Raw genomic sequence first — 13,705 nt, forward strand, 5'->3', positions numbered from 1 at the left:
TCATATGCATGATCATGGAATATTTCTCCCACTTATTTAGTTCTTCTTTGATTTCATTCATTAGAGTTTTATAGATTTTCTCATATAGATCTTATACATATTTTGTTAGATATAAATGAAATAGCTAACAATTTCTTTTTTGGAATGCTAATGTAAATAGTATTATGTTTTTAACTTCAAATTCTACTTGTTCATTGTTGGTATGTAGGAAAACAACTGATTTTTGTAGACTGACCTTATATCCTGTAACCTTGCTAATATCACTTCTTAGTTTAAGGGATTTTTTTTTTTTGTCGATTCTTTTGATTTTCTACAAAGATAATCATGTCATCTGGAAAATTTATTTCTTACCATACCCATGGATTCTAATATAATTTGCCTTGATAAACAGTAATAGTACCCAGATATTTAAATGTGTAACATTGCAGGGGTGCCTGGGTGGCTCAGTTGGTTAAGCATCTGACTCTTGATTTCAGCTCAGGTCATGATCTCATGGTTCGTGAGATCTGATAGTGCAGAGCCCACTTGGGATTCTCTCTCTCCCTCTGTCTCTGTCCCTCTGTGTGGGTGCTCACGCATGCTCTCTCTCTCTCTCTCAAAATAAACATTTAAAAATGTGTAAAATTATATTTAAAGCTAGAATTTAGAAGTTTAGTGTCAAGCTTACAATTCTCATTATCTATTGCTTTATAATAAGCCTTTCCAAGATTAAGTGACTTAAATAAAAGTTTATTATTATATATGAGAGTTCTGTGGATTGACTAGGCTTAATTGTGTAGTTCTCACTTGGAGTCTCATGTAGTTGCAGTCAGCTGATAACAAGTTATCTGAAGTCTCCAAAAGGGCTCACTTGCATGGCTGGTAATTGATGTTGCTGTCAACCAGAATGTCTTCATGTGGTCTGTCCATATGGCTTGGAGTTCTTAAAGCAAGTGGTATAGTTCGGAGAGTCAGGATCCCCAAAAAACAACACAGAAAGAGGGAGACCACAGAAACTTTCAAATCAACTAAGGGCTTGCATTCGTTTCCTAACGCTGCCATAACAAAATATCACATATTGGTTGGTGTAAAGCAACAGAAATTTATTTGTCTCCCATTTCTGACACGAGAAGTACCAAACCAAGGTTTTGACAAGGCCATGCTCTGTGTAAAGGTGACTTTGTGACTCTATCCCAGCTTTTTGTAGCCTCAGGCATTCTTTGGCTTATAGATGTAGATGAATCACTCCAGTCCTTTGTCTTCACATCATCTTCCCTTTCTATGTGTCTATCTCTGTATCTTTATTTCCTCTTTTTTATAAGGGCCCATTCTAATTTTACATTGGGTTAGGACTCACCCTAATGACCTCATTTTAACTTGACTACATCTGTAAAGACTCTATATAAATAAGGTCATATTCTAAGATACAGAATAGGACTTCAGCATATCATTTTTGGAGGACACAACTCAACCCCTAACACAGCTAATACCTCAATCGACACAGTATAATACATACTGTGTTCTACTTGTCCAAGCATTCTCAAAGTCTACCAGTTTCAAAGGGATGGAACATAGATCCCACTTTTTGAGGGTGGATTGACAAGTTATATTACAGAGTTCAAAGGATGAAGAATATTGTTGTGACCCTTTTTGGAATATGCATTCTGCCACATTCCACTCTCCACCCACAGTGATTTCATTTTTTTCCATGTGCAAAACTTATCTACTCCAATGAGCCAATTATAACATCATCTAAATTAGCTCCCAGTATGGATAAGTCTCCTTAGGTACAGTCCTGAACTTCTCAAGTATGGTTACTTTTGATTTGAAGACTTGTGAACTAAAGAGAGAAGTTATCTGCCCCCACACACTTACATACAGTGCTGAAACAGGGATAGGTAATTACAGTGCATATACTGGTTCAAAAAGTAGGGAATATGGTATAAATAATCAGTTATTCATCTATAGCCATACTGAAAACCATCTGGGTACATGTTCCCAATTCCTGTAAAAACTGCTCTTTGGTTGTGATTTTCTTATGGTTCTCACTTGCAGTTTACGTTTCTGACAACACCATCTGAGTCATGTATCCTTTTTGACTAAAAACAAAATGGCCTGCATTTTCAGCTGAGTATATTTTTCAGCCAACTTCCTGCCTATAGGCTACAGGTACTAAAAAGGTAGGAAAAACAATAAACAACCCCCCCCCCCCCACCAAAATCCACAAGAAGTATGGAATTAAAAGCACCTTCAAAGCAAGGTGGTAGATATTTTAGTCTGGCTTACTCAATATCCCTTTTCCAATATTCCTTCTTGATAGCTTTTTTCCTATTATAGAGTCTGGAAAACCAAGGCTTTCCTTTCAGACTCTCTTGCAGCTAGGGCTTTCCTTTTGACGCAATTATCATCAGTGCAATATAAACAGAAGTCTGCTAGTGCCAGTCTACCTTCCACTAAATCTCCTTCTTCTTTGTAGTACTGATATGAGAATTGGATGTCAGCAGTCACCTTATATCCATAAAGGGAAAATTAAGATAATTTTAGATGTCTTGGCCTTATTATCCTTAAGCTACTGGATAGAAATGAGAAAAAAAACTGAAGGTTCGTTTCTTGGGTCCTTTGAGAAACTATGTGTACATATGTCAGAATCATCCCAGTGGAGGACAGGGTATCTAAGCACCTCCAGATTTACTGTTACAGAGAGAAAAAAGGAAACTCACATTGGGACTTCTCTTATGTGCAGCTAAAGACAATCCTAACTAATACAAGTAGGGAAGCTCCAACTAACCCATTCCTGAACAACAACAACAACAAAAGTATTTGTTGACAGTTTATTTTTCAAGGACTATAGCAAGCACAACTTATTCAACTGTGAACTGCACAACTTATTCAACTGTGAACTATACAACCATGGACAAGGATCTGCAGGAACTCAGTCTTAGAGCTCCCAGGTAAAAGGGATGTCTCCAGAAAGGACCTAGGCTCCAATCACCTTTCTCTCCATGCCTCATTTTTATTTTTTTTAATTTGTATTTATTTTTATTTATATTTGAGACAGAGAGAGACAGATTGTGAGCAGGGGAGGGGCAGAGAGACAGCGAGACACAGAATCAGAAGCAGGCGCCAGGTTCTGAGCTGTCAGCACAGAGCCCAACACGGGGCTCGAACTCAAAAAATGCGAGATCATGACCTGAGCCAAAATTGGACGTTTAACAGACTGAGCCACCCAGGCGCCCCCTCCACACCTCATTTTTAACTTTATGGTAAAAATATGGTATCTGTTTCTATATTTATAGGCTTGGGATGCACATTCTAGGCTATAAGAACAAGGAAATATGAAGAGTAACACAACATTGGTATTTTATTCAGGAAAATATATTCTTCTCCACGGGGATTTATCCCTCCATCTCATTTTTTTAGTATTGTGTACATGACTGCCAATGTTCAAGGGAGGACCCAGTGTAAATGAGGCTGTCAAACAAGGGTTTTTTATTTGGGTATCATACATCCACAACAAAATCATGATACTTTAATTATTCTTAGTATTATCCAATTCAGAGAGAATGGCTATTGTGTAGGGCACTAGTAGTGACTGCCACTAGTAGTGAAGGCTGAGAATCTCAGTGTGTAGATGACAGGTGATTACGATCTACAGTAACCGAGAGCTCATTATTTCAGGCAAGGTTAGCAATAATAAAAAAAAAATTAACGTTAATAATTTTTGAGAGATGAACAGAGCAGAGCATGAGTGAGGGAGGGGCAGAGAGAGGGAGACGCAGAATCCGAAGCAGGCTCCAGGCTCTGAGCTGCCAGCACAGAGCCCAACGCAGGGCTACAAGTCTTGGACCAGGAGATCATAACCTGAGCTGAAGTCAGACGCTTAATGGACAGAGCGACCCAGGCACCCATGGTTAGCAATAATGAAGTTCACTTTTCATTTTTAATTGCAGACATCATTATTTCTAGGTAACTAACCTGGAAAGTTGCATGCTAAGTAAAATAGCCACGCTCTCAATAGGAAAGAACAATAACAGCCACAATGCCTTTGAGTTATATTTATATCACTGTTAGTGGGTTTTGAGTGGCAACATCCTATTTTACCTGACCATAAGAAAAATCACTGTGGATTTAAGAGCATAGAACGGGGGCGCCTGGGTGGCTCAGTCGGTTGGGCGGCCGACTTCGGCTCAGGTCATGATCTCGCGGTCCGTGAGTTCAAGCCCCGCGTCGGGCTCTGTGCTGACAGCTCGGAGCCTGGAGCCTGTTTCAGATTCTGTGTCTCCCTCTCTCTGACCCTCCCCCATTCATGCTCTGTCTCTCCCTGTCTCAAAAGTAAATAAAACGTTAAAAAAATTAAAAAAAAAAAAGAGCATAGAACGGATTTAAAAAAGATATTAAACTTTAAAAGATATTAAACTATGACTAAGCCATGTACCCCATCATGATATTATTTCAAATACCATTTTCCCCATTACTTTATGCTGAGGACCCTCAACTCTTTCCTGTAATCCCCTTAAACCATTTCTTCTCTGGCAATTTCACTTAAGAGTTTCTTTTTTTTAAAAGATGTTATTTTTAAGTAATTTCTATACCCAACATAGGGCTCGAATGAACAACCCTGATATCAAGAGTTGCGTGTTCTACTGACTGAGCCAGCCAGTCAGTAGATTTCTATTTTCCAAATCAAAATATATATATTTCATATTTTCTTTTGATATTTATCAAGGACTTGTGTTTTTCTTAAATTTCACACTTGAAACTGTTGTGTGGGAGAATAAGTATTTCATGTTGTTCATTTATATAAAGTCTTTAAAATATTAGAAATGGAGAATACACCTAGTTATAACTTTGACAAACATTCATTTTAAAAATAAGTGATCGGGTGCCTCAGTGGATTAGTCATTAAGCACCTGATTTTGGCTCAGGTCATGATCTCACAGTTTGTGAATTCGAGTCCCACATCAGGTGAGCTATAGTTCCCCTTTGGGTAAGCATGAGCCCCATTTTGGGCGAGTATGAGCCCCACTGGATGAGTAGGAGCCCTGCTTCAGGTAAAACACGAGCTCTGGGTGAGCCCCACTTCTCCCTCTCTCTGCTCTTTGTGGGATTTGCTCTCTCTCTCGCCCCTCATTCACTTGTGTCCTCTCTCACTCTCAAAAAAAAAGTGATCAAAGGTAAAACAAAACAAAATATTGTTACCTCGACTGTACACAGTTTACTTTCTTTTGTTCCCCACTTCTGGGATTACTCTCCACCAGAAAATCCTACAGTGTGGTAAAAGCACTTCCTAGAGAGAAGGACAGCAGCCCACAGAGAAGAGAAGAGAAGAGAAAGTGATGGGAGAGAGACACTCTCTAGTCCTTTAACGTGTAAACTATAGTCAATTTACTCATGAACCAATTTTCTGTGCTGATATTCAGAAAAATTTTCTAAAATGCTCTCATTATTCCATATTTAATAAAGCAGTTGTCATGGAATCCTGAAGGCCTTGCTTTGATACCATCTGAGTTGCTCTGGTTTTTCCTTTCCTCACTGACTGTAGGAAATAATGAACTGAATGTAAAACTTCTGCTACAGCAAGAAGGTGTCAAAAGAATAAAGAAAAAACACCATCCTAGGTGAGGGACTTTATAAAAGTAACAAGAAGGTTCTGTTCTTGCAGAAGGCAGAGTGAATGAAATTTGTAAGAAGCAAAGCTCTGACATAAGATAAATTGTAGGAATGAATTTTATCCTGAGGCTCTGAGAACTATTAAAGAATTCTATGTAGATTCCAACATGGTCAGATGTGTGTTTTAGAAACCTCTCTGAGACCCATTGTAGATATTGATTAATTTTTCATGGTGATAGGAGAATACAAGTTTAAGGGATAAATTCTAGTGGAGTATAAATAAAAGATAAAATTTCAAAGGTATTAGAGGAGAAAAAGAGAAAAATAGCAAAAGGCAATAAAGGAGAAAAATGGACAAGCGAAAATAGTGAATAGAAAAAATAAGTAATAGAAGTAAGAGTAAATGCAAAATTGATCAAAGTAAAGTGTATAGGTTCAATTTCCCAGCTGGGAGAAAAAAATTGTAAATAATAAAATACAAACGCTTTCCATAGTTCTATGCCTATCACTTTCCTCGAGAATTCAATAAATGACATCAATATTCACCAGTTTCTTCACAAAAATTTATAAATTATACTTGATTATCCTTATTTCAGTTTCTCTCACATCTGATCATTCAGCAGGTTGTGTGGAATCCATCTCCAATTATATCCCCAAACTATCCCTTTTCATTGTCTCTACTGCAGCAAACCTGGTCTGAGCAACGACCTTATCTAGCCTGAACCATAGCAACGCACTACTAGCTGGTCTTCCTTTTTCCTATCTTTTCTTCAGTTAATTACCTTCTTTGAGAAGAATTATATTGAGAAAGAAATCTGATAATAACACACCCTGGCTTAAAATCATATGATAGGTAACTATTTAATTAACTTATAACCCAAACTCCATTTTCTGACTTCTATTTCCAGATATGATTAGTAAAAAGGCCAGATTTTCTTTTCCCTCTTTTACAACTAAAACAGTAGATATAATATATGAAACAATGTTTTTTAGACATTGGGAAAACAATGACAGGTCATTAATTCATAAAGGAAGGAAACAATAATTGTGAGCCTTACAAGGGCCCCATCTTAATGCCTAGAGGAAATTGCTAGGTCAAAGCACAGGGAGGGAATCAAACTGAAATCTATGGTCTCCCTCAGTTGCATAAACAGAGTTCAGAGTTCAGGAGGCCACAGTAGCCAGAATTCTAAAGACACAACGTTGATGAAAAAAGAGCTCCAGAGTTCTAGAAGAAAATTCCTCTCAAGGAATGAGGCTGTATCGGTATATATGTGTGAGAAATTACTGGGTGGGGAAAGAACCACCAGAAAGAACTGGGTGGAACAATCTCTAGAACTCACAGAAGGCTGGTTCATGTTTACAGCCAGTGTGAAAAGCCTCACAGTTCACATCAAATAGTGCACTCAGAAGGCTATTGCCTCAGTTGTGGGGCCAAGTTAGCCCTAGACCAGAGGCTGAGCTGGCCCCACCTAGCAAAGTTTAAAAGCAGGTTTGGTGGGATCAAAGTGATACTAATTAATTTTACAAAATTTCAGAATAAAGCTCAAAACTATTTAAAGAAATGCAAAAACAAACAAACAAAAAATCCAGCACCCAACAACATAAAATTCACAAGTTCTGGCATTGTTATGCATTGAATTGTATCCTGCAAAAGATACACTGAAGTCCTAAACTCAATACCTATGTATGTAGCCTTATTTGGAAATAGAGTCTTAGGCATAATCAAGTTAATAATGACATCATTAAAGCAGGCCCTAATGCGGGGTGCCTGGGTGGCTCAGTTGGTTAAGTGTCCGACTTTGGTTCAGGTCATGAGCTCAAAGTTCATGACTTTGAGCCCTATGTCAGGCTCTGTGCTGATGGCTTGGAGCCTGGAGCCTGTTTCAGATTCTGTGTCTCCCTCTCTCTCTGCCCCTCCCCAACTCTCTCTCTCTCTCTCTCAAAAAAATAAACATTAAATTTTTTTTAAAAAAGTAGGCCCTAATGCAATGACTGACACCCTTGTAAGATAAGGGGAATTTGGGCAACAGAGACATATGGAAGGAAGATGGCCATGTGAAGACAGAGGCAGAGATTGAAGGTATGCTACCATAAGGCAAAAAACACCTTGGACTACCAGAAGCTGGAAGAGACAAGGAAAGATACTCCCCTAGAGCTCTGGAGGGAACATAACCCTCCAACACCATGACTTCAGACTTCTGAAGTCTGTATATAGAGCTATAGGGAACTGTATACAATTGCAACTGGTTTAAGTAACCCAGTTTGTGGAACTTTTTTATGGCTACCCTAGGAAACAAATTCAGGTGATATCAAAAATTAACCAAGCATATAAAGAAGTAAAAAAAAATTATGATGCATAATAAGGTAAAGTTAGTCAAGAGAACTTAAAACCTCAAAATGACTTAGATGACAAATTTGGTAGATAAGAATAATAAAACATCTATTGTAAATATTCCTCATATTATTTAAAAAATACAGTAAAATATGTGCATGGTGTGAGGTATGAAAAATGTAAAAAGGACTACATCAAACTTCTAGAGATGTAAATTACCATGTCTGAATGAAAAACACATTCTATGGGATTAATAATGGCTTTCATATTGCAGAAAAAAAGATACTTGAACACATAGCAATAGAAACCATCCAAAATGAAACAGAGAAGTATTTAAAAAAAATAAACAGGGTATCAGTTATTTGTGGAATAAAATTAAGTACCTGTGTAAGTCTCACAAAAGACAGAAAGCAGGGTAAAAAATAATTCTGGAAAAATAATGGCCAAGGATTTTTCAAATTTGATGCAAACTATAATCCTAAAGATATAGGAAACTCAATGAACTAAAGGTAGAAGACATGAAGAAAACTGCAAATAGGTATATTTTAATAATATTGCTGAAAATTAGTGATAAAGGCAAAATTATTAAAGAAGGTAGAAAAAAGACGCATTCAATACTGAAAAACAAGGACAAGAATGACTACAGAGGTCTTGCTGGCAATGTAAGCCAGAAGTCTGTGCAATAACATCTTTAATCTTGACAGAAATGATCAACAGCAACAATAAACACTCTGTCAATCTAGAATTCTATACCCATTGAAGATGTGTTTCAAATGCCATTTTATGACGTATAAGGCTCTAAAGTTCAGACATCATCTCTCTATACTCTGCCCTAATTTGTTACACTTTCAAGAAAATGGCCCACTTCCAGTCTTCCCAACATTGTTAAATTAATTCTCAACTGAGAAACACTGCATTTATTGACTCTTTGCCTAGAATCTTCTTTCTCCAGATTTTGCAACCTGGATTCTATCACTATTCAGGTCCCAGCTCTGGCCTCATTTGATTATCTAGCTGTAGAGACTGGTGTGATTAACACAAATCAAAATTGATTTAACAGCAAGTTTATGGAGCTTTATAAAAAGAATGCACAAACATTTTTTTCCTAGAATTAAAGGAAGGGTTTAAAATGTAATCACTCTCAAAAAAATCCAAGAATTGTAAATTACTCAAACAAAAAATAGTAATGTAATATTGTTGTTGAAGAGTAGGGTGATAGGATTTGCTGATGGCTGTGAGAGGATAAGAAAAGTTAAGAATGATGCCAGGTTTCATGACTTGCATGACTGGAAGAATAGAATTGTCATGGAAAAGAATGGAACGAATGCTCAGGAGGAGGAAATCAAGAGTATAGCTTGACATATAAAATGTGAGGTATCTGTTAGATACTCAGATGGAAACACCAAATAGGCAGTCAGACAGATATATCTGATGCCAAGGGTAAACTCGTGGCTAGATATATAAATTTGTGAGTTTTTTGATTTTTATAAGTTGTCAACATATAAAAATCATGTGGTATTTAAAATCATGTGAGCAAATTTTATGACCTAGAGAATAGGTATAAGCAAAGATATGCCAAAAGACTAAAACTCTTGGGTATACCAATACTTAATAGTTAAGCAGCTAACCAGCAAAAGACTGAAAATACCTCCTAAAAGAACAAAGAGATGTTAGAGTCCTGATCTTCAAGTGAAGATAATGTTTCAAGGAGAAAGTGACAAAAATGTGTCAAGTACTACTGAGAATTTGAATAAGGAAGAAGAAGTAATTGACAATTGATTTCATCATGTTGGTAATATTTGCAAGGGAGGTTTTAAGAAGGAATAAGTGCAAACTACCAATTAGAATGGACTTGAGACAATGGGCAGAAAGGAAGTACAGACAGTAGCGTTCTATATTCTAAAACAGAGAAGCATATACCAAATACAAAATCTACCTATCTGAAAATTAACCACATGCCAACAAATAAACCAAAGTAGACACTCATAAATATTTTCAGGGTGAAAAGAGAACACACAAAAAAATAATAAAACAATTAAGACTATTTAGAATAATCAGTATACAACACATATATGTGGGAAATATATGGAAGGAAGCAGGAAGCTAAAGAAAACACAACCTACACTAGTTTGAATAAGTAAGGGGATTATTGATCTCATTGTTAGGATTAAGCTACCCAGCCTTTGTGATGATCCAGCAATGTCATCAGTATATGTAAACTTTTACTCTTTGTCTTCCTGGCCATCCTTACCATTTGGCATCTTTTCTCAAGATGTATTGCTGTGGTATTTCCAATTATGAGGTGTGTGTTTATGGTGGGAAGAAAAAGTAGGACCATGAGAAAAGTGCTTAAAACCCATGCCAACACCTGGCCAGAATTATCTCAGTGAAAGGCAGTTGGAAGTGAGTATTTTGTCTTTATAACTACAGCAGAAGAAGGCAAGGGAAAAGAGAGTGGTGAATAGCTTGTAGGTAACTGATCTAGAGTTTGCTCACTCAAAATAAGCAAAGCAAGCATTTGACTCAAGGAGATAATAAATAAAAATAAAGTAAGAAAGGTGTACTAAAAAAAAGAACAATAAACAAAAAATCAAACAACATAAAACTAAGAAAGTTCTTTAAAATACATTATTAAATAGAAAACAAAGCATAGCCTTGATCATTTAAAACAAAAGAATAATAAGCATTTAATTGTGAAAAGAAATACACAAGCACAAAAGAAACATATCAGAGAATTCAATGTGCAATTTCAAATCTTTGTGATTTTATAAAGTTGAGAAGAGATGGATAATTTTTCAAGAAAACTTAAATTATGAAAATGGTCACGAGGAAAGATTAAGAACCTAACTAGGTCATTAATTATGGAGAGAGGCATATAAAAGATGGTCAACTATATATCTCCAACCTAACATCAGGCTCAGATAGTTTTATTGATAACTTTCATAAAATCTTCAAGAAAATGAGAATTTCTAGGTAATTTAAATCTTTTCAGAGCATAGGAAACCATGGAAAACTCCAAGTTTCCTAATTCTAAAACAAGATTAGGCAAAAATAATGCCACATCATTTATAAATATAGATGAAAATGTTAAATATTAGAAAGCTTCATATGAGCACATTAACAAATAACATACTCCAACCAAGTAAGGATTCTTTTAGAAATATGAAGTTGGCTAAAATTTGGGTAACATATTAATGCAACTTATGTTATTAACATGTTAAAAATAAAATTAATATGAACCTCAATGGAGAAAATTATATTTTAGAGGTAAGAAAACTGACACATACAGTGCTTAAGAAACACGTTTAAGAGGCGCCTGTGTGGCTCAGTCAGTTACGCATCTGACTCTTGATTTCAGCTCAGGTCATGATCTAACTATTGTGAGATCGAGCCACACATCAGGCTCTGCTCTGGGCATGGAGCCTTCTTAAGATTCTCTCCTCGCTCTCCCTCTGCCTCTCCTCTGCTTGTGTTCTCTCTCTCGTTCTCTCAGAAAAAAAAAATGAAACATGTTCAAAACAGAAGAAATTACACATGGCACAGCTGAGATTTAATCTCATGTCTTTCTGACTTTGAAGAAAATTCTTTTGTATTAGATGAAATGTTGTTGTTGCCTGGATCTCAGATAATCCTGGGTGAATCACAGGTTGTCTTAATAAAATGAATGGTTGAATCATTTAGGTTGTAACTGAAAACCTGGATAAGAGCTTCTCTTACCAGGAAACTAAAACCATTCTAAGAAGTCCCCCAAGCAAGTATCTCTGTAAGTCTCATTGACCATAACTGGCCTATATGGCTCGTGTGGCTGCCACAAATGCCAGAAGGCTTTTGAAGGCCCTCCTGTTAGGGACTACCAAAGAACAAGAAGTTGGAGGTTATTACTAGGAAGCCAAACTATGTCTACCACAGTGGCATTATTATTTGATGACTGTCAAATGATAACTTCAAACTACTTCCCCCACCTCCTTGGTGCAATCAGGAAAGCACAGTACAAGGTGAGGGAGACAGAGGAAGCACTTGGTTTTTAGGCAATGAATCCACTCACTCCCAGTATTTCACAGGACTGAATTATTTCCATGACAGATCCATCTCCATAATACAGTCATGGATGCTCATAGGAACTGCTAGTTTGGCAAATGTTTAAGAATAATTCATTTTACAATGCAATAGTTCATCAGGGAGCCAAAGACAGTTTTATTGACTTAGATACATAAAATAGTTTATGGCTGGAGGACACTGGAGGGCAAATCACTAGTAGTGGTGATTAGTCTCGCGTGATGTGCCTCACACATCAGAAAATAAAATAATGTGAATATGGGAACAGCTTAAGAGATATATGAATGTTCTAAAGCTGTTGTAAGCAACTTTTCTTTGCTTCACTCTAGAATGTCACACACTTAAAAAGTATTTTATGGGTATGTGACATGAAAGGAATATGTTATGCTATAGGGCCCCATCCATGCTCCCTGAAAAGCCCATCTTTGAACTATATGACCAGAGATCAATTTGGAATATGCTTTTGGTCAAGGCTGTGTGATCCACTGTCTTACATCTAACTGGGCTTCCAATAAGGAGGGTCAAAGGAGCCTTTTCTTGTCATTGGTGCATGAACCAGATTTCAATTTGCTGCGCTTTCACTGAAAATATATTTGATTCAGGTCTGATTCTGACTTCATCTCAAAATTACTAAACAATGAGAAACTGGGAACCTCCTTTTCTTTATATCTTCAAGTGCTAATTCTCAATTGGTCAAGCAAGGTAGATTTAGGGACCTCCTACTAAATGAGCATTACAGAAGAGAATGTTTCATAGTTTCTTTCTCTAAGGGAACGAGAGAGGCAGAGGTGTTAAGAACTGCTGGACAGAGAATGGATTTAGTGGGGTCGTCAGAAGCTTCTAGTCTAAGGGGGAAATATGCTCAATTTTCCTTCCTAGAATAATTTAACACAGAGTCATTTTGTTAATATGACTCAGAGTGGGCTGCTAGTGTGGCAATAATTGCCAGATGAGAATGTTCAGAGAAGTTGAGACTTTGGCTATCTTTTTGGCACTCTTCATTTCACTCTTCTGTTGTCCTAGAGCCTCACATTCAACTCCTGTTCCTTGGGGCTCTCTCATTTTCACTGTGACATAATGGTTGTGTTGTGCTCTGATAAAGGTTTCACTAAACACACTTTGAGTTATAGGGAAGCAGTGGCCGTGTTACGGTCACAAGGGACATTAATCAGGAGGACTGATTTCTTTAGGTAAAACTTCTCTCTTCTGCATCATCATCTTTTTTCCTCTGCCTGATTAATTTCTACCAGCATACCAAAATTCTCTAGTAATCTCCTATTTTTAAAACATAAACAATACCTTGGCTCATCACTCCTGAACCACACACGCCATCTAGTATGTCATCTCTGCCCTCCTTCATCACCCTGATCAAGGCTCTGTTATCCATCATTGGAATTGTTGTATTAGCCTCCATACCCTTTTAACTCTCAACTGGCACTCTTGTAATCCATTTCCTATTCAACATTCACAGTAACCCTTTCAAATATCAGATCATTTCATAAAAAATTAAATGCCTTTCCCTTTACTCAAGAAAGAAATCCAACTCCTTTCATGGTAAACAAGACTTTATATGCTTTGGCCCTTGCCTCATACTCCAATGTTATCTCAAACTATGTTGCCCCCACAACCCTTCCCCCCACTGACATACCCTTAACTCACTATATTTTAACTGCACTCGTTAACTCTTTCATCCCTTAACTATTTCAAGGTATTTCCCACCTTAAT

This window comes from Panthera onca, chromosome A3 (assembly GCF_046562875.1).
Source record: "Panthera onca isolate mPanOnc1 chromosome A3, mPanOnc1 haplotype 2, whole genome shotgun sequence".
Classification (NCBI taxonomy): Eukaryota; Metazoa; Chordata; class Mammalia; order Carnivora; family Felidae; genus Panthera; species Panthera onca.